Below are 21,111 nucleotides of genomic sequence, written 5' to 3' on the forward strand. Positions count from 1 at the left end.
GAGTGCCGTTTGAGGTGCTCTGAGATTGTTAATAATGCGCCAAAAATCTCCACTATTTTTGTTTTTTAAGCACATCAGCATCTTCTCTGCGTCCTGTTGTACCAGTAGGTGCCTGTGACCTTTTAGCCAGTTTTTGTAGTTTTGTTTCGCCTGCTGATTTTTCGCTATTCTTACATGGCTCGGGAACATTTTGTTTTTACGGATTGTCGAACGCATCAGACGCTTCCTCTTCAGCACCTCTAGGTCGAAGCAATGGGTATTTTTGAATGACAAGTTTTTGAGCCCTATGTTTTTTGCTTTAAACACAGATGGCAGCGGTGTATATTCCACTGTTATGCCGTCTCTGTGAAATTGCTCTGATAAGTGCGCGACTTTGTTTGTGTTCAGCCGCAATCTGATTCTACTGGGTTCCATCAAAACCTGTGGTTGCCACTCTAGACCAGGCTTATTACTAGCAATTGAGAACTCCATTTTTAGCATGTCATGGTCGCTGTTAAGCATGTGGACCACCTTTAAAGATTTGACTCGGGAGTGGAGGGCATCCGATGCAAACATATAGTCAATGGTGGATGTTAGCTTGCCTCGTTGCCACGTTGAGCCAGGTGGAATATCTCCATGAGTACATCCATTTAGCATTGTTAAGTCCCGAGCTTTTAGTTCTTCCAGTCATTCTTTTGCAAGGCTTGCTTTTTGTGCTTTTATCGGTTTAAAGAAATCTATGTTAATGTCACCACAAATTATTAAGTTTAATGGCCGTGTAGATTCCATCAAGTCGTCAATAATTGTCGAGATTTGATCTATGAAGGAAAACGAGCCCGCCCTCTCGTGGTTTCAATATATATTTATAATGTATATGCGATCCAAGCAAGCCTTTATATCATGGTGTTTCCCAATCTCAGACACCTGGATGTAAGAAGAGTAGTTTGTCGATTTTAAAAGGTGGTAGCCCGAGGATCGCCTAATGAGAGTCACCAACCCTGCCATAGGTCGACCCTTTTCTAGTGTAATAATAATAATAATAATAATAATAATAATAATAATAATAATAATGGCAGGATTGAGGGCACCTTCGAATTCAGAGACCACAGGTAGGGACTCATCCATGTCTCTTGCAAGCAAGCTACCTGGATTCCCTGCAGCCAATTTGAATTAAGCAAATGTACAAATCCTCTCGTGTTCCATGATATAAATGTGCATGATGGATTGCGTTCCTCTGGCATTAACTTAATCTATTTTTGTTTAAAGATTTTGCGAGCCAGTTCCAATTGTCCATTTGATCCTTAATAATCGGTCTGCTTGATGGAGTGTTCACAGCAGTCTTGCAATTGATTCCTCCATTTATGGTGATTCTGATAATGTCCATCTTACTACTCAAGGCATTGAGATGGGTTTCAGAGAACGAGACCTTCAGCAACCCAAGTTTTAAGATGCCATGTGGTTTCTGAGGAACGAAGTTCTGCTTGTCAACTGCCTTCTTGGTGTTAGATGAATTATCAAAGTGCTCATTCTGAATGATTGAGTCGGTCGTTCCTTCTCTCGTGTGAGAAGATTGATCAGGTGACGTAGATTCCATGACGCATTTCAAAGATGAATCATTGAACCTGTAGGCTTCAAAACCTAATGAGAATAAGGTGTCTGCGGCCTCTAAGATTGCTCCTGCAATTATGTTTGATGCTAGATGCAAAATCACCTTATCGTTCCGTTTTTCATCAGGGAACTCTACAATTTTTACGTCCTGAGAACTTAATGCTCGTAATTGGGGAATGTGGTGTAGAAGGTTCATCACGTTTGTGCGATTTAAGATCAGACTATCGCAAGAGTCAATTCTCTCAATCAAGATCTTTGATACAGGGATATTGATTTCATGAATTTTGTTTTTCTGAGACTTTGTTGTAACAGTGGAATTATCAATTCTCTCCGTAACATATTTGTCCTTGGTCCCATGTGGTGGACGTTTTAGTGATGGTATTAAATCATTACTGTAAGACTTCTCATCACCAACACTTATCCCAACAGATGGCAGTTGGTCAGGCTTCATAATAGGCAAGGTGGTTCTCTGTAGATTAGCCACTAGCAGAGCCCTTTTTTCTTGTAGGGTGTGGAACACGGGACTTAATGGCAATGTGTCGTTTGCCACGTCAATAGAGTTCTCAACAATAATTGAGAATGTTCTTTCGCTGTTAATCACATCTCTGTCATTAATCAGCCCGTCTGAGGAAGTGAGCGCGGTTTTCCTCGGTAGCCCCACTGTCAACTGGCAAGGTAAGTGCAACCTTTCTCAGTGGTTCATGTGGTTTGGGACTGTCTGATGCAGCCTTCCCTGCAGACCGGGCGGGCGGCTTCTCGCTATCCTCGCATTCTGAGTCGTTATACACGGTTAGGTCCAATAATGAGTCCGAACTATCCTTCAAGGCATCGACGATCTGAATGACTTCCTTCTCTGTTAGTGTAGGTGGTGGAACAATCGTTGTAGTCTTGTTCTCAGGTGCCTTTAAAGGAAGACAGGTATTGGGTGCTTTCACCTTCTCTACAAATTGGATCACTTTAATGTCCCGCAAAAATTTTCGGGCCCCACAAGCTCGATTCATCTTCCTCCCTGGAATGTTTTTGGATTTCTTTATTTGTTGTTTGTGAGGCTGTATCTGTTTTGTTGTTAACAGAGTGGGGTGAGAGCCACATTTGAAGATGGAAAACAAATCGACGGTCTTGGGATGGGCTGACTCAACAACCACTTCCTTAGTGTTAGGTGTTAACACAACATTAGGGTGTGATGAGGATGATGCAACTTGCACGCTAAATTGGGCCAAGTTAGCTGTATTTCTTGGCTGAAGAAAGGCACTGTTAAAGGAAGTCTCAGCCGCAGTTCCCGGCGAGACAATAGTGTCTACATCATCAAGAATAATGGTTCCGCTTTTCGTAGACAACCTACAAGCAACTGATGATTTCCTCTTTCCAGTGTTAGTTTCTAAACTTAGAGTTCTTCCTTCCTTCGACTTTCGCGCCCTTCCAATAGTGTCATTTGAGGCCGTCCCCACTGTGGGCAGAGCAGGATTAAGTTTTAAGACGTCGGAGACCCCTTCTTGATCAGTGCATGTTGGCTGAGCGTCTTTTGCCAGTACTTGAATTGGATCATGCAGGTCAGTATCTGAGACCATTGCACCTGGAGGTTGAGATGTCGGAGATGCGGCCCTATGGTTATGGCGGAACAGCGCCAAAGCCTCTTATGCAACCTTTGCCAATAGTGTTTTGTCAAGTGCATCATTTCTTTTTTGATCGTTCACAGATGAGAGTAATGTCATCATCTTGTGAGTTACCTCTTCTTGCTTGTTAATTTGTCTTGACTGCAATTCTTGCAGATGTATCAATTTAGAATTCATTAATGCTACCAGGGTTGTTAGATACTTAGTACTGTCATTAATGGACTCATATAGTTTTGTGAATGGCACCATTGAGATGGCCATTGAGGAGGTTAACAGAGCTTGTAATTCATTGAATGGCACGTGGTCACATGTAGGTTTTGGAGCCCGTAGACTATGAGTTAAGTCTTTGGTAAATTGTTTTTGTTGAAGCGTAGCCATGTTAGACCTCCTTACTTTTGGGAAAGGACGATCCACAATGAAGAATCTGATGTTGAAGAATCACCTGAGACTGAAATAGCACTGGGTCTCAAGTCAGATGTATTTAGTGTATCGTGTTGATTTAAAACATGAATGTTCCGATTGCTGAAAAATCTTTTTTGAGAGTCAAGCACTGTCGACGGAGAAGTCTGATTCGCCTCTTGGTTAGAATGCCCTTCACTCAGTCTCTGGCGTTTATATGTGACCCTTGGCCAGATATCCTCGTTGGAGTTAGAAAGTCTGTTGTTATTTCACTTAAAAGACATTCTGGTGCCACCCTCGTTTTCTAAAATTGGTTCAGGTAGGTGTTTTGGTGTACGTGCTTTATTTATTTGGAGCAGGTTCTGTAACACCCTATTTACCACATCCAAAGAATTTCTCCGCTCTGAACTGCCTACTGCTGTCGGTGCGGGGTTCTGCATCACGGCAGAAAAGAGGTCTATAGAGGCAGTATTGGGAAAGGCGTGTGCGTCTTTGCACGAAGGAATACGGTCATCCGACAAGGGTGCAGTACCGAACGTTTCCACCTGAGTAAGCTGATCACTAGAAGCAGCAAAAACCAATGGAAACGGCAAAGGCTGCAATGGCGGCACCACAGCAGCCGCGCTCGAACAGCCGGAATCCAAGGGGACGTCCCCCCCATCGTCAGCTGCAAGCACAGCCTCCTCACCAGCTAGTCGAGTCGCCTCGAAACTGCAGACCCGCGGCGGGACACAGTCAGTAACCAAACTGAGGAAGTCACGCACGGCTTCAAGCGCCGCAGGCCCCCCGGCTGCCTCACAGCCCAAACCAGGAAGCACAACCGGCGGGTGAACCGCACGAGCCACTCCCACCAGGCCGGCCGCCACGGGTGCACCGCACCCGCCGACATGTTCAACAGGCCGCGCAGCCAAGGCACACAGGCACTCCGGCACAGCTCCACTCGTGAGGAGTCACCCCACCCCTACTGGAGCCCAGAGTCGAGCCCCGACAGCCGCCGCGATGCACTCGGTACAAGCACAGCATCAATCCGCGAGGTAAGTGCAATGTTTTCTGTGCATGATAAGTCAGTATTTGTCTCCTGAAAGACTTGTAAATCGATAGCAATTTCAGGAGCCATTTCAGGAGCAGTGGTATGATTCACGCCAGCAGCAGTAATAATGTGATCATTATAATCAAGTACCTGAATAGATCTTTCTTCAAAGTCCGAGGCACAGGAGTAATAGCGACTAGCCTGGGATTGTCTCGATCTCTCTGCCGTAGCATCCTCGTTGCTGGCACAGCGCTTTGTTTGCGCTCGAGTTCGTGGGGATAGGAGGGTTGTGTTGCCGGCGATCATATTGTGCTCTGTAAGAGTTTGTAGTTTGGTGGAAGAGCCTCACCTTGCCACGGCCACTCGCCAAACAGCCAAACAGGAATCACCTCGCCCTTTCGCCTCAGGGCTTATGCCACAAGGGCGTCCAAGGCGGCCTTAAGTAGTCAGTCACCTGACAATCCTTAAAGGCACACGCACCTTGAGGTGAATAACAGGTAGTATGGTAGATAGCAGGGAGACTTCTCCTTCTCCTCTACTTCAGGTCCACTCGCCACAGCCAAACAGGAATCACCTTGCCCTTTCGCCTCAGGGCTTATGCCACAAGGGAGTCCAAGGCGGCCTTAAGTAGTCAGTCACCTGACAATCCTTAAAGGCACACGCACCTTGAGGTGATTAACAGGTAGTATGGTAGATAGCAGGGAGACTTCTCCTTCTCCTCTACTGCAGGTCCACTCGCCACAGCCAAACAGGAATCACGAATTTTACCGCTCGAGGCAGCGCTGGTCACCATCCTACATGAGACATTTTTGGCAAGGCGCTGCACCTGCAAAGAAGATAGAGAACTATTGGTTAATTACATTTGGAACAATATTACTTGCTAGACAGTGCTTGGTACAAACTGACTCTTACCTAAGCGCTACCTTCCTCCATCAAGGCAAACTCACTCCTTGGATCACGCTGCAAGGGAAAAGGTATGAAAGGAGCAAGAGTGAATTAACAGACATTTGAACTCTAAAAGAACTATACATTCGGTTTACACACTACTTACCTTGGAGTCATTGTTGTCTGGAACTCTGCCAAATACCTTCGGATCAGTGAAGTAACTGAACTTCTACGCGCCCCTGCACTTCACACAGGATGGAGAGTTCATCCTTCCAAACAATGAGGTGAGACTTTATGAAGGGGAATACTGGAAGTTTTCAGGGAAAATAGTGTTAGTGTAACCTCTCTACCACGGGTGGTTAATACCCTGTACTGCTTTTAGGAAAATATTCCTGCGGGCCAGGCAGACGAAACTGAGTGGCCAACTGCAGTCGATCATCACTTCGCTACGAGTCACACTGGGGGAGACCGCAGCAGTCCAGCTTCGTTCGACGCCCCTGTGGAAACCAGGTGAGCGTAACAGAACGCGAAGCCTTACTACAAATTTCCACCAGGGCGTTATGGAGACCTCAGAGACTGACCAATTAGCCCAACTACTGGGAGAACTAAGGGTTGAAGTGCATTCTGCCCATCAAGAGACTAATGCTCTCAGGAGAGAACTGATTGTGGCAAAAGAACGTACGGATGATCTTGCCAGGCAATTACTTCAAGCTCAAGCTGGGCACACACCTTTACCTGGACTCGGGGGAGCTTCTGCCCAAGCTCAATGAAGTAATCCAGTGCAAGTAATTTTACCAGGGACAGTTCCTTTAGCACCGCCAGAACGCTTTGCGGGGGACCCAAAAAGGTTTGCCGTGTTTAAGAACCAGTGCCGCCTGCATTTTTTATGTAGACCTGGAGCCTTTCGAAATGATCAAGCAAAGGTAGCGTTTGTACTATCGTATCTCAGCGGCAGTGCAGCCAATTGGTCTATTCCACTAGTCAACCAGGATGACCCTCTTCTTTGGGATTTTCAGGGTTTTCAATTAAGCATGGAAAGACTATTTGCCCGACATTCCCAAGGCCAAGCTTTGGATAACGAACTTTTGTCCTTGCGTCAGGTTAACCAGGATCTGCTGACCTACATCGCAACCTTCAGTAGGTTGGTGATAGAAACCGGATGGCCTGAGGTCAAGCAGATTATGTTATTTCATCGTGGGCTACGAGGTGAACTAAAAGACGTTTTGGCACAAGTAGTGAACCCACCTCAATATTGTGCTGAATACATAGATCTGGTTGTCCAGTTGGATCACAGACTTCAGAATTGGGCTAGATTCGAGAATCGAGTATTGGTAAGACCTAAGGACAACGTCACCCCCAAAGGAACTGATGTATCTGAACCCATGCAAATTTGGGGGGTTATAGGACCTTTGACTCAAAAAGAAAGGGACAAGAGGTGGCAGTTACAATTGTGTTTGTATTGTGGATCCTCGGGGCATTTTTTACGGGATTGCCCAGTGAAACCACCTAAGAAGGTGGTAGGATTCTCCGACAGAATCAATATGGAATCAGAGCCGGGAAACGACCACGCTCGACAAGCGTAGAGGTCCGCTTGCCGAGCATGAAGAAGGACACTGAGACCTTGCACCTAATTATACCAATGGTCCTTATAGATCAAAGGCAACCATCTCGTATGCACGCAGTGAGAGCATACATAGATAGCGGAGCCATAGGAAACTACATGGATCAAGAATTGGCTACAAGGATGAACCTGCCTCTTTGCAAAAAACCCACAACTGATGTAATCAACACCGTCGATGGGACCGAAATAGCTTCCGGTCCAGTAACTCATTCAACTATGGAGATGACACTGTTGGGTCAAGATGGGCATCGAGAGAGCATTGTGTTTGACCTAATCAAAGCCCCACAGTTCCAAATAATTCTGGGAATGCCATGGTTGGAAACTCATAATCCTTGTATTGACTGGCGAGAAAAGAGAGTGACCTTCTCGGATTGTGCACACACTTGTTACCCTGAAAGAACTTTGATCAAAAGACTGGCTACAGTCACGAATCCGATAACTCAGTTACCCCAGGAATACCAGGAATTTCAGGATGTTTTCCAGAAAGACCAAGCAAACATGTTACCACCCCACAGATCATATGATTGCCAGAAAGACCTCCTACCCGGCGCTCAAATTCCATGCAGCAGAATCTACGCCCTCACTGAACCCGAAAATCTTTATTTACGGCAATATTTGGATCAATACCTCGATAATGGCTTCATTCGCCCGTCCAAGTCTCCGGCAGCATCGTCTTTATTCTTCGTCCCTAAAAAGGAAGGTGACCTTAGGACTTGTATTGACTATCGTGCATTAAACCAAATAACGGTAAAAAAACGATACCCGTTGCCCCTGATCCCAGAACTACTGGACCAAGAAAAGGATGCCCGTATCTACACTAAGTTGGACCTCCGAGGAGCGTATTATCTGGTATGAGTGAAAAAAGGCGACGAATGGAAGACTGCCTTCCGTACCAAATACGGTTTGTTCGAATACCAGGTGATGCCTTTCAGGCTTTGCAACGCACCGGCAGCCTTCCAGTATTTTATGAACAATGTCCTTCACAAACTCCTTGACGTCTGTGTTGTTGTATACATAGACAACATCTTAGTATACTCTTCATCTGAATCAGACCATGTGAAGCACGTTTGTGCTGTACTAGAAAAACTACGCCAGCATAAATTATATGCGAAATTGGAAAGGTGCGTTTTTCATACTTCGGAAGTTGAATTCCTTGGATTTATCCTGACCCCAAATGGAGTTCGAATGGATTCACGAAAGGTGGATGCAATCCTCAAGTGGCCCTCACCTACCTCGATTAAAGGGGTACAGAGTATACTTGGATTTGCGAACTTTTATCACAGATTCATTCCTGATTTTTCACATCTTGTACACCCCATCACGGCTCTTTTGCGAAAAAATAAACGCTTCTAGTGGACAGAAGAAGCTGAAAAGGCCTTCCAAGACCTAAAACAGAAATTTACTTCAGCTCCTGTTTTAAGGCACCCACGTCCAGAACCTCCGTACGTGGTTGAAACTGATGCATCCAGCTTAGCCATGGGAGCTGTCCTTTCCCAAAAGGATCCTGAAACTGGTCAACTTCACCCAGTGGCGTTCTGGTCACGGAAATTTTCAGCACCAGAGTTAAACTATGCAGTTACCGACAAGGAACTACTGGCCATCAAGTCGGCGTTCAAAGCCTGGCAGCATTATCTTCTCGGAGCTCGGCACACCATCACCGTAATCACGGATCACAGGAACTTACAATATTTAAAGACTGTCAAGGCCCAATCGTCACGCCAACTTAGATGGGCCTTATTCTTTGCAGAATATGATTTTGTGATTACTTACCGACCAGGTTGTCGAAATGGCAAAGCAGATGCCTGATCTCGTATTGGAATGGGAGAAGCTTATTTAAATCCAGAACCAGTACCCATAATTTCGGAGAGAAGAATTCTTGGTATAACCACTCTACAGACTCTGGACGACATCCATAAAAAGATGCAACAGCTTTTCGACCCTGCAGCCTTACAAAGCTGGTTGAACAAAGGCAAAGATTATTCAGTCACCGATCACCTACCATACTATCAAGGACGTCTTTACCTACCAAATAAAGAATTACAAGAACATGTTATCTCCAATTACCATGAGTCTTTGATAGAAGGGCATCCTGGGATCGCTAAAACCGAGGCCAAGATCAAAAGACAATTCTGGTGGCCTACTTGGCGGAAAGACATAAGTCATTTGTGCTGTCTTGCGGTATTTGCACCCAAAATAAGACCCAGAAAAGGAAACCATCAGGCCTATTACAACCTTTGGACATTCCGCCTACCCCTTGGCATACCTTATCCCTTGACTTTATTACTGACCTTCCCCCATTTAATGGGTATAACACCATCCTAGTTATAGTGGATCATTCCTGATTTTTCACATCTTGTACACCCCATCACGGCTCTTTTGCGAAAAAATAAACGCTTCTAGTGGACAGAAGAAGCTGAAAAGGCCTTCCAAGACCTAAAACAGAAATTTACTTCAGCTCCTGTTTTAAGGCACCCACGTCCAGAACCTCCGTACGTGGTTGAAACTGATGCATCCAGCTTAGCCATGGGAGCTGTCCTTTCCCAAAAGGATCCTGAAACTGGTCAACTTCACCCAGTGGCGTTCTGGTCACGGAAATTTTCAGCACCAGAGTTAAACTATGCAGTTACCGACAAGGAACTACTGGCCATCAAGTCGGCGTTCAAAGCCTGGCAGCATTATCTTCTCGGAGCTCGGCACACCATCACCGTAATCACGGATCACAGGAACTTACAATATTTAAAGACTGTCAAGGCCCAATCGTCACGCCAACTTAGATGGGCCTTATTCTTTGCAGAATATGATTTTGTGATTACTTACCGACCAGGTTGTCGAAATGGCAAAGCAGATGCCTGATCTCGTATTGGAATGGGAGAAGCTTATTTAAATCCAGAACCAGTACCCATAATTTCGGAGAGAAGAATTCTTGGTATAACCACTCTACAGACTCTGGACGACATCCATAAAAAGATGCAACAGCTTTTCGACCCTGCAGCCTTACAAAGCTGGTTGAACAAAGGCAAAGATTATTCAGTCACCGATCACCTACCATACTATCAAGGACGTCTTTACCTACCAAATAAAGAATTACAAGAACATGTTATCTCCAATTACCATGAGTCTTTGATAGAAGGGCATCCTGGGATCGCTAAAACCGAGGCCAAGATCAAAAGACAATTCTGGTGGCCTACTTGGCGGAAAGACATAAGTCATTTGTGCTGTCTTGCGGTATTTGCACCCAAAATAAGACCCAGAAAAGGAAACCATCAGGCCTATTACAACCTTTGGACATTCCGCCTACCCCTTGGCATACCTTATCCCTTGACTTTATTACTGACCTTCCCCCATGTAATGGGTATAACACCATCCTAGTTATAGTGGATCTTTTTTCCAAAATGGCTCATTTCATTCCATTAAAGGGTCTAGCTTCAGCCTCGACCTTAGCCAAGGAATTTCTAGAACATATCATCAGAATACATGGATTCCCCTCCGTATTGGTTTCCGACCGGGGAAGTCAGTTCATTTCTCAGTTTTGGAGGACATGCTGTCAATTGGCCCAAATCGACGTTAAACTATCAACCAGCCACCATCCTCAAACCGATGGTCAAACTGAGAGGACCAATCAGACACTAGAGCCATACCTACGGTGCATGTTACACCAAACCGAAGGCAATTGGAAAGAAATTTTGTGGATATCCGAATATGCATACAACAACTCATTGCACTCAGGAACAGGACAAAGCCCATTTTATACTATATATGGGCGACATCCTCGAACCTCTGAACTCGATTCGCCCCAACACTTAGAGATGCCCGCAGTGAACCATCTACATGCCACTATTACACAAGCTTTTAAAAAGGCAACTGAACATTTGAAACAGGCTGAAGAGAGATACAGAATAATGCGCTCAGAGCAGCACTTGGCCTTCCCAAAAGGGAACACATCTCCCAGGCCAGACAGGCAGCCCACTGGCTCCCTGTTAAAGAACGCATCAGCTTCAAAATCCTCACCCTCACTCACAAATGCCTCTCCTTATCAGCACCCACATATCTTGTAAAAACCTTATCCAAGCCCGCCCACTCCAAACCCATTAGGAAACACTATGCCAATCTCCTACACACACCCCACATCAACAGAGCCAAAGTGGGAGGATTAGGCTTCCTTTACATAGCCTCTAAGCTCTGGAACACACTAGCCACAGACATCAGATCAGAAAACTCCCTACTCACCTTCCGCAAAAACCTCAAGACCCTCCTCTTCACCTGACCTTCTGCACGCTCTTTATATGTTTGTATATATGAATGCAATTGTTTTTTTTCTTCACTTCTGTAACTAAGTAAGCTGTCTGTAACCAGCGCCACGATGCCTCCGGACTGCTGCGTGCTTAACAAAAATGAATGAATAAATAAATAAATAATGTAACAGAACCGGACTGTGCTGATTCCAGACCTCAAGATGGGAACCGCAGTGCTGATGGACTACGACTAGTTTTGTGGCCAACAGTCGTACTTGCACCTCCCACCCTCCTGGCGGGGCTATTGTTTGCTAGTTACGCTACACTCAGCCCTGTTAGTAGTCCCAGAAAAGCACCTGAAAGGGGAGCCACTGCCGACGGAGCACCCACAATGCCCCCAACCATCAAAGCACAGCGCACACTGCCACCACCAGACTTTTGCATCCTTCCCGAGAAAGAGCCGTATGATCAACTGCGAAGGAGGAAAAGAGCATCAAATTACATATCAACAGACTCATCTGAACTGCTTGCACAAATACAAGTTGTATACATACATCGATAAATTGTTTGCATCCTTAATACCCAGCATACAGACGTGGGGAAATGCCAAATATCTACAGATCCTTCACTGGGAACTGATCCAATTGGCTAAGGATACCCAGCAAGATTTCAACATCATAAGGGTGGAGCTGCGTGCCCTCGGGTTGATGACGATGCAGAACCGGTATGTGCTGGATATGCTGACAGTGATGGACGGTGGTGTTTGCAAAATGATTGGGAGTTCATCTTACACATTCGTACCGTCTGAAGATGCTGAAAATTGGACATTATCACACGTCATTGCTGCAGTACATGAGCTAGTGGTGATGATGTTAAAGGAAGCTGGCGTCCAAGAAGAAGATTGGTTCTCACTGGCGTTCATCTGGGCTGCATCCAAGCTCGTCGGAACATTGCTGAAGATGATGGTGCCCATCACCGCGTTCATTCTTGTAATTTCCTGCACATGCCCGTTGGGTCTCCGGTGTTGTGCCAAAGCAGTGTCTAATAGCGCAATGATGATGGTTTCTATTGGCAGTCCTAAAGTACCTGGTAATACAAAGGAAGTAGAAATGCAGACTAATCACCCCATTACACACATGGGGCTTCATTACGACCCAGGCGCTACAGGGTTAACGGCGCCGTAAAAGGTGGCGGCGCCGTTTACCCCTTACCGCCTAATTACGAGGTCCCTTTGCGGTTCCCCACCTTAACGGCTGGTTTTACCAGGAACCTGCAAAGGGACTTTAGAGGTAATTACAGTACCGCAATTTGCGGTACTGTAATTACCGCCTTCCCCATTGAGCCCTATAGGGCAAAAATGGGAATGGGGAAGGGCCAATGGGAATTACCGCCCCGCCAACCTTGGAATGGGGTGGTAATTCCGCCATTCACCATGGCGGAATCAGTGAATTACCGGCGTCAACCATGGCGCTAATAGCGCCATGGTTAACACATGGGTCGTAATGAGGCCCATGGTCCTTATCCCTGTGGGACATATAATTGACCGACTGTATCACACAACCATTGTCCCTCCCCCTGACCCTGAGAATTACAAAGAAGTATGGGTTGACCTGGCAGGGGATGGGGTTGCATTTACATGACATGCTGTCAGGGCGTGGACTCCTGAGTGGACTAAATACCTCTGTGTCCAAGCACCAGTCAGAGAAGTCAAAACAACTTGCTAAACAGTTACTGGGGCCACAGCCAGAATGGAACTGCACCACTGGATTCCCAGGCAGCTGGAAAGGAAGGACAATACTAGGACACAATATTATGAAGGACAACAGAGTACGAAAACAGGTAAATAACCTACTTAACTGGGCACCAGTAGTGGATCGAACGAAGAGAAGGAAAAAACCCAGGAGTAGGAAAAACCTACCCTCAGGAGATGAAATGCACAGGACGGAAAAGTACAATCAAATGTTCCAGCAGCAAGTTCCAGGGAAGTAATCCAGATAGAGAAAAAACAAAGTTCAAAGTTCCTTTTGAAGACAGAAGTGGGTCCAGGTCACCAGAGCACAAGGGAAGTCCAGTAACAATCAAAGAGGAAAAATCCAAAGTCAAAAACCAGAAGAAAAGAAAACACAGACAGCCAAAAACCAGGGAATAATCCAAAATACAATCCAGTAGACAGAGCCAAGGACAAAAAGCCAGAAAACTCAGAATGAAGGGAACAAACACCAAAAAGCCACTCACAGGAACAGCTGTTTTGGCCTTTTATAGCTACTTCCTGGTTATGCAGTCACGTGACATTGTACTGGTCACGTGAGCGGGAGGACGAGTTTTCCGGCCATCCAGGAGGCACCATGGCAACTTCCAATTACGTTGCACTAGGCGCCATGCCTAAGCAGCCCGAGGAGTGCTGATGGAAACACCACTGCGCCGGGGGGCCGTGCAGGAAAACCGCAATGCCCTAAGCACACATGGCAGCGGGATTACAAGACGGCCCGGAGTCGGCGTGGAAGCAGGAGCGTGGGAGGTGCCTGACTCCAGGAATGTGAATGAGGTAAAGTTCCTAGCAGAGTACCCCCTCAAAGGCCCCCGACCCCAAGGGCACAAGGGATGATCCTGATGGAAGCAGGACAGGGGCATGGGCGTTGGCAGCTGGCTCCCAGGTACGTTCCTTTGGTCCAAAACCCTCCCAATCGATCAGATATTGAAGGTGACCCTTACTATAGTGTTGACCTCATACTCATCTGAAGAGCCTTGGACCAGAGGCGGAGGCGGCACCACTTTGCGAGTAGAACGAGGACATGGTTTTAGGAGGGTGGTGTGAAATACCGGGTGGACATGCCAAGAGACAAGCACTGGCAGGCGAAAAGAGACTGGGTTGATGATCTTGGTAATCCGATATGAAACCACAAAACGAGGAAGAAACTTGTGTCAACCCGGAATGCGGAGATGCCGCATTGAGAACCAGACCCTGTCCCTGGTCTCATAGAGCAGGGCCGGGTGTTGACGGTTGTATGCCGAGCGATACATGGCAGCCTGAGTATCTCAAAGATGGGATAGTGTCTGCTCGTGTATAGCCGTGAGGTCTCTCAAGCAGGAATCTAAGGCAGGGGTGGATGTGGGCACCAGATCTGATACAGGCAAAGTACGGGGGTGTTGACCATACAACGAAAAGAAAGGAGAGGAACCAGTAGAAGAATGGGGTACATTGTTATAAGCAAACTCCACCGTACATAGGACGTGGAACCAGGATTCTTGATGTTGCAAACACAGACCACGCAGGTACTGCTCTAGCGTCTGGTTTACACGTTCCGTTTGGTCGTCGGTCTCTGGATGGTAAGCTGATGGAAAAACAGGCATCAATACCTAAGAGTGCTGTGAGTGTTCTTCACAACCGAGACGTAAACTGAGAACCCCTATCTGAGATGAGGATGGACGAGAGACCAAACAGACAGAAGACATGATGAAAAAAGAGATCAGACAGTACAGGAGTCGAAGCGATACCAGACAAGGAACAAAGCAAGCCATTTTGGTAAAGCAATCAACCACAACCCAGATGGTATTACATTTCTGGACTATGGGTAAATCGGTGATGAAGTCCAGGGAAACCAGGTGCCAGTTTTTTTGGGGAATCGGCATGGGTTGGAGCAGGCCATGTTGTTTGCTCCTTCGGATCTTGCCTTGGGCACAGATGGAACACCCGTCAACATAATCGATGATGCCTTGACGCATGAAGGGCCACCAGCACCAACTTTGGAGGAGAGTTAAAGTCCTTTTCTGAACAGGATGTCCAATGATCAAAGCATCATGAGACCACTCTAGGGCCTGGAGTCTAGTGTGGTGTGTTGGCAAAAATAGACATTCTTGGACGAAGGGCATGCCTTCAAGAGACGTGGCGTTCCACTCCTGCAGACTAGCCAGATGTTGAGAGACCCATTCATGGATCTCGGTGATCAGACTGGGTGGTGGTGAACATAGACAAATGAAATGGATTTTCCCAAGGATGGTATGAGGGAAAATAGGGAGTGCATCCCGCCTGCAAGATGAGACAAAGCATCTGCCTTGCCGTGGGCCAAACCCGGGCGGTGCTTAATACGGAAGTCAAAGGCAGCAAAGAACAAAGGCCTGCGAACCTGCTGGCTGAAGATACACTTCATGGAAGCCAGATCCTGGATGTTGAAGTGGTCAGAGTACACCGTCATGGGCCATTTAGCTCCAAGCAAGTGTTGTCTCCATACCTGAAAGGCATCTTAAACTGCCAGTAGCTCCTTCTCAGTGAACGTGTAATGCAGTTCGAATGAAGAAAGGTTGCAAGGGTGACTCTCCACAGCCTCCAGGCGGACGTGGGGCCTGCGGGGTGCGGGGCACGCCGAGGCGGCCACCCGCGGCGTCATCCGGAGAGCAGCAGAGGCGGGAGGCGGGACACCAGTGCTGCCGTACTCCCAAGGCGCTGCCATATTCCCAGCCACAAGATCTGCCACGCCTGGGGCTCCTTCCCCCGCGAATCCACTACTGCCACAAAGCCGCCCTGGAGGCGTGCACGTGAGCCCAGCGCCATTGTTATCCTGCGGCAGCCCGCGCCGCCCCGGCGGGACGATCGCGAGGGTGGAGTTCTGACGTGGCTCACCAGAGACCTCTCACTGAGCCTGCGGCTTCCCAGCTCGCCACGCGATCAGAGGGCTGGACGAAGCAGCGGAAAGGCACAGAGAAGAACAATCACCTCAGGTGAGCCAGCCCCCCCTCCCTCCCAGCAAAAGCCACGCGAACGCAAAACGCTCCAGACACGGGGACAAATCCCCACCCTCCGCCAAGGAGTCACCTCACCCCAATCATTTGGTCCCCCGTTGGGAGAAACTGTACACGAAGACACGCATCGTGTCAGCGACTTGCTCGCCCCTGGCAGACCCGCACACCTCGGCGGACTAGAGCGTAAGCCACCACAGCGGGAGAGCAGGGGGAGGCAGATAGGACCTGATGCCCTGACCGCCGGACCACCGGCCCATGTGATGGCCCGCTGAGATCCTTAGGCCGGCGGCCATACTACCTAAGGTGGCAAACGGATCCACATCAGTCCCCAACATCCACAACAAAAACTAGATCCTCCATTACCCAGTGCTGCACTCTGCCAAAATCTACACGAGGGTGAGCGACAGGGGCAGCTTAAGTTCCAATTAAACACCAGCAAACACTTAGAATCCGCCGGGGGGCCCCCCCACCCGCTACAGTCGCCCTTCACAGGGCTAGCTCCATCCACAAAAGAACCGTGACGAGCCCAGCAGGCATTTCACTAAAACGAGAGTAACAAAGAGGAAACCCATAGACGAGGCACTATAAAAAATTTGGGAACATTAAAGCCACCAAGACGGGGAAATCTGATAAGACCATAGACATCAGAGAGATCCTTCTGGGACTAAAGGCAGGCATAGGAAACATTGACTGCAAACTGGATTCCCTGTCCACGAAAGTTGATCAACTACAACACCGCCTAGATAAGCATGGAGACAGACTAGACACCACAGAGCAACAAATCTCAGACGCTGAATATAATGTGGCCTCCATAACCACTAAAGTGACAACACTGGAAACCCAAATGAAAGCCGTCCTAGCTAAAAACGAGGACCTCAAAGGGCGCTCTCGCCGAAATAATATCCGGATCCTCGGGGTGAGGCAACAGCAAAACACAAGAAAAATGGAAGACTTCGTAGAGACCCTATGCAAAGACACATTTGGCAGCCCCGCACTCTCCAACATGTTTGTAGTGGAAAGAGCCCACAGGGTCCCGACCAGCAGGCCGATCCCTGGGACTGCTCCTCGTCCAATAATAGCTAAATTGCTTAACTTTAAGGACCGAGACACGATCCTTCGCCTAGCTAGGGAAAAAGGGAAGCTGCAATACGACGGAGACGACATTCAATTCTTCCCCGACTTCTCCCCAGCAGTTCAAGCGCAGCGCAGAACATTCACAGGAGTGAAGCGTCGGCTGCAGGACAACAAACTGCTTTATTCCATGCTATACCCAGCCAAACTACCAATTCAACATGACGGCAAATCACAATTCTTTAACACACCTGACGAGGCGAATACATTCATCGACAAACTGGGATGCAAACAAACCAGGAACAACCCAAGACCCCAAAGAAGAGACCGAGACATAAGAGACCTGCCATGATACCCACTCTCGTCCACGCCCATGCCACCTCTTGCTACTCCAAAAAAAGCCCCTGGACTTCTTACAATCGCAACGAACTTTAAGGTGCACCCAACCTTGGAAGTTCCCTTTGGGAGGGATCAGGTTTACAGTTATGGAAGTGTGCTTGCTCAGGGTCCGCACCCCCCCGTCTACACCCGTGGTCACCAAGTCATTGCGACGAAAACAGCCTCTGACAAGAGGGCTAAAACCTGGACACAATACAGTGGCATCCTGGCCTGCTACAATCAACCCCCTCCGTGTTCCCAAAACCATCAAACAGGCTATCAACAAGTACGTTCAAGTTAGCTACATGGAACATTAAAGGGGACAATAACCCAACAAAGTCCAGAAAGATGACGCAGTACCTCCGAAGACACAGAGTAGACATTGCGCTGATTCAAGAAACCCACCTTCTTCCTGGCACAGAAAACTGTTGGGCCCGAGACTGGGGCTGCCATAGGTACTTTGCGTCATATTCCTCATACGCCAGAGGAGTGGCAATCCTCATACACAAATCCCTAAAATGCAAAATAATCTCGGTCAAAAACGACGAAGAAGGAAGGACACTTCTAGTACATGCGACCCTGGAAAATACAGAATTTGTTATCATAAATTCCTACGGGCCAAACACAGATGGACACAATAGTTTCGATTGGGTAATGACACATCTGGGAGAGGTGAGGTCCGCAACAATCATATGGGCTGGCGACATGAACACTGCACTAGATCCTCACTGGGACAGGTCCCACCCATCTTCCACGACCATCCCTAAAGCAGCCCTCCAAGTGATCGAAATCTGCAAAGCCTACGACCTGGTCGATATATGGAGACGCCAACACGGTGAGACCCGTGACTACTCCTTCCACTCCTGGGTCCACAAGACAAGTTCCCGTCTTGACTACATTCTGGTGTCTGCACATAGCCATGTCCAACGGGCGACCAGTCAAATCCTACGCAGAACAATATCTGATCACTCCGCTGTCACAGTGGAATGTACCCCACCAGATTCATCAGAGGGGAGAAGACACTGGAGGTTCAAAACTGGATCCCTACAAGATCAGGTATTCGCGGACAAACTCCGTTCAGAAATCACATCCTTCGTTGAACTCCACCAAGACTCGGTGACATCAGCAGGTACCCTGTGGGAATCCCTGAAGTGCTACGTCAGAGGGATCTATCTGACCAAAGAACAAGTCATCCACAAACACATAAAACGCGAACTGACATCGAGCGAGGCCCGACTAAAAGAGCTCGAGCACTTACAATCCACAACACCAGCGCCACACGTGTTAGCAGCATTAAAGAAAGAGCTCGATAACTTCAGAGCAACTGCCGATCGAGAACTAAAATTTCTATCATACGTCCAAAACCAGGTGACCTCCTCGCGAGATTGATAGCTGCAGACCACAAACCAACACAGATAGAACAAATCCGAAACCCCCAAGGCGTTATGGTTCACACAGACAAGGAAATAGCCAAAACATTCCGCACCCTCTACCAAAACCTATGCAAAACCAACTTCACTGCCTCCCAGGAAGGATTAAAGCAATATCTAGCAGATATAGAACTGTACTGGGTAGATGCAACACAGAGAGAACCCTACCCATCACACACTTGAGGAAATCCTTCAGGCCATCAAAAATTTACCAAGCACCAAAGCACCGGCCCCGATGGGCTAACGGGAAATTTTACAAATCATTTGCACCGATTCTCGTACCATTGCTGCTACAAGTCTACGAGGAGGCAACGGAGACGGGCTCACTGCCCCCGACTCTACGTGAAGCGAACGTAATCCTACTCCACAAAACCAACAAACCCCCCGCAGAATGTGGCTCCTACAGGCGATCTCATTGATCAATCTCGACAATAAAATACTAGCGAAAATCCTGGCCTCCAGGCTGATCCCCCTGATACCGGCGATGGTGCTAGCAGACCAAGCCAGATTCATACCAGGCCGGAACACAACATTCGGCATCAGACGTATTTTTGGCTTCAAGGAGGCACTCAATCCCTCACAGCAATCCTCCTCGACGCCGTGAAGGCTTTCGACTCTATTGAATGGCCCTTCCTCTTTGAGATCCTTCAAAGCGATTTATCCAGCTAATCGCCCTCTTGTATAACCAACCCAGAACATACATCACCCTAGGGAAAATTAGATCAACAGCAATTGACATTCAGCGGGGATCCAGGCAATGGTGTCCATTATCCGCTGTACTCTTTGCACTAGTAATGGAAACACTCGCCTCCGACCTCCGAGCTAAACACATACAAAGAGGCCTCTCCTTCGGCCCCCATAAGCTAATAGTCTCCCCGTACGCCGATGACATCGCCCTCTTCATTTGCGACCCGGCAACAAACCTGAACCCAGTAATCCGTGACATAATCAAATTCGGCAATTACTCTGGCCTAAAAATTAACCATAGCAAATCGATCATATTCCTGCTTACCCCCGAGACCCAAGAATTCCCAGACGACTATGGCTTCAAATGGGGACACACAAACGTCCGGTACCTCTGTATCCAAATGGCAAGAGACCACCCGACCCTCTTCCAAGACAACTATGGTAGAGTACTGCAAACACTCCAGGAGAAAATCGACAGATGGAAATCACTTCCACTCACTCTCTGGGGGCGAGTGTCGCTGGTGAAGATGGTGATACTTCCCAAACTTCTCTATCTTTTTGTGAATATCCCCCTCCTAGTACCTCAGGTCCATTTTCAACGCTTGTGGAGCTTAGTCCTAGAACTCCTATGGGCTGGCAAACCAGCCAGAATAGCATATAAATCACTTATTCAACCAGTAAAAAAGGGTGGTATGGCACTCCCTGACCTCAAACGCCCAATTCGTAGGGCACTGGTACGCCACTCTCTTTATACGGCCTCACGTCCAGCTCGAACGAGCTCTCGCTTCTCCCTTCCTACTCAGAGCAGTAATCTTTGGTTCAACACATACACCGCACAACACATTAAACACGGTCTTCTCCACCATAGCAATATGGAAAAAAATTGCGCATAAGTGCGACATCCAGACAAGATTCTCTCCCCTCCTACCGATAAAATTCATCCCTGGAATCCCTGGAATCCCCCCTGAGAAAGTATACTTAAACTGGGTCGACAAACTAAAACTAAAAACCCTGGGCGACCTCTTCGTCGAAGACACCTTTCTCTCTCCCCAACAGGCCAAAAACGGTGGAGCTACCACCGCCCTCGACACATTTATCTACTTCCGCCTCAGACAAGCCCTACGGGCTATATTACCCTCATTCCCACAACAGCCCGCCACCTGGCAGCTACTGCACAGAGTTATTTAGTCGCAAGGAGAGGGTAAACTAGTGTCGATGCTAGACAAGACATTGCTAACTGAAACTGCCCGAACCCGATAACACCCAAGATAAGATGGGAGAGATCCCTTCAGATGCCATTTCCAGATGAGGAATGGGACTATATCCTAGCACAAACCCAAAGGGTATCACTAAACACAAGATATAAACTAATACACCTAAAATTCATTCATCAAGCATACCACACCCCCGCCAGAATCCACCACTACCACCCCTCTGTTCC

This window comes from Ambystoma mexicanum, chromosome 1q (genome assembly GCF_040938575.1).
Source record: "Ambystoma mexicanum isolate Mex_15411 chromosome 1q, UKY_AmexF1_1, whole genome shotgun sequence".
NCBI classification, from domain to species: Eukaryota; Metazoa; Chordata; class Amphibia; order Caudata; family Ambystomatidae; genus Ambystoma; species Ambystoma mexicanum.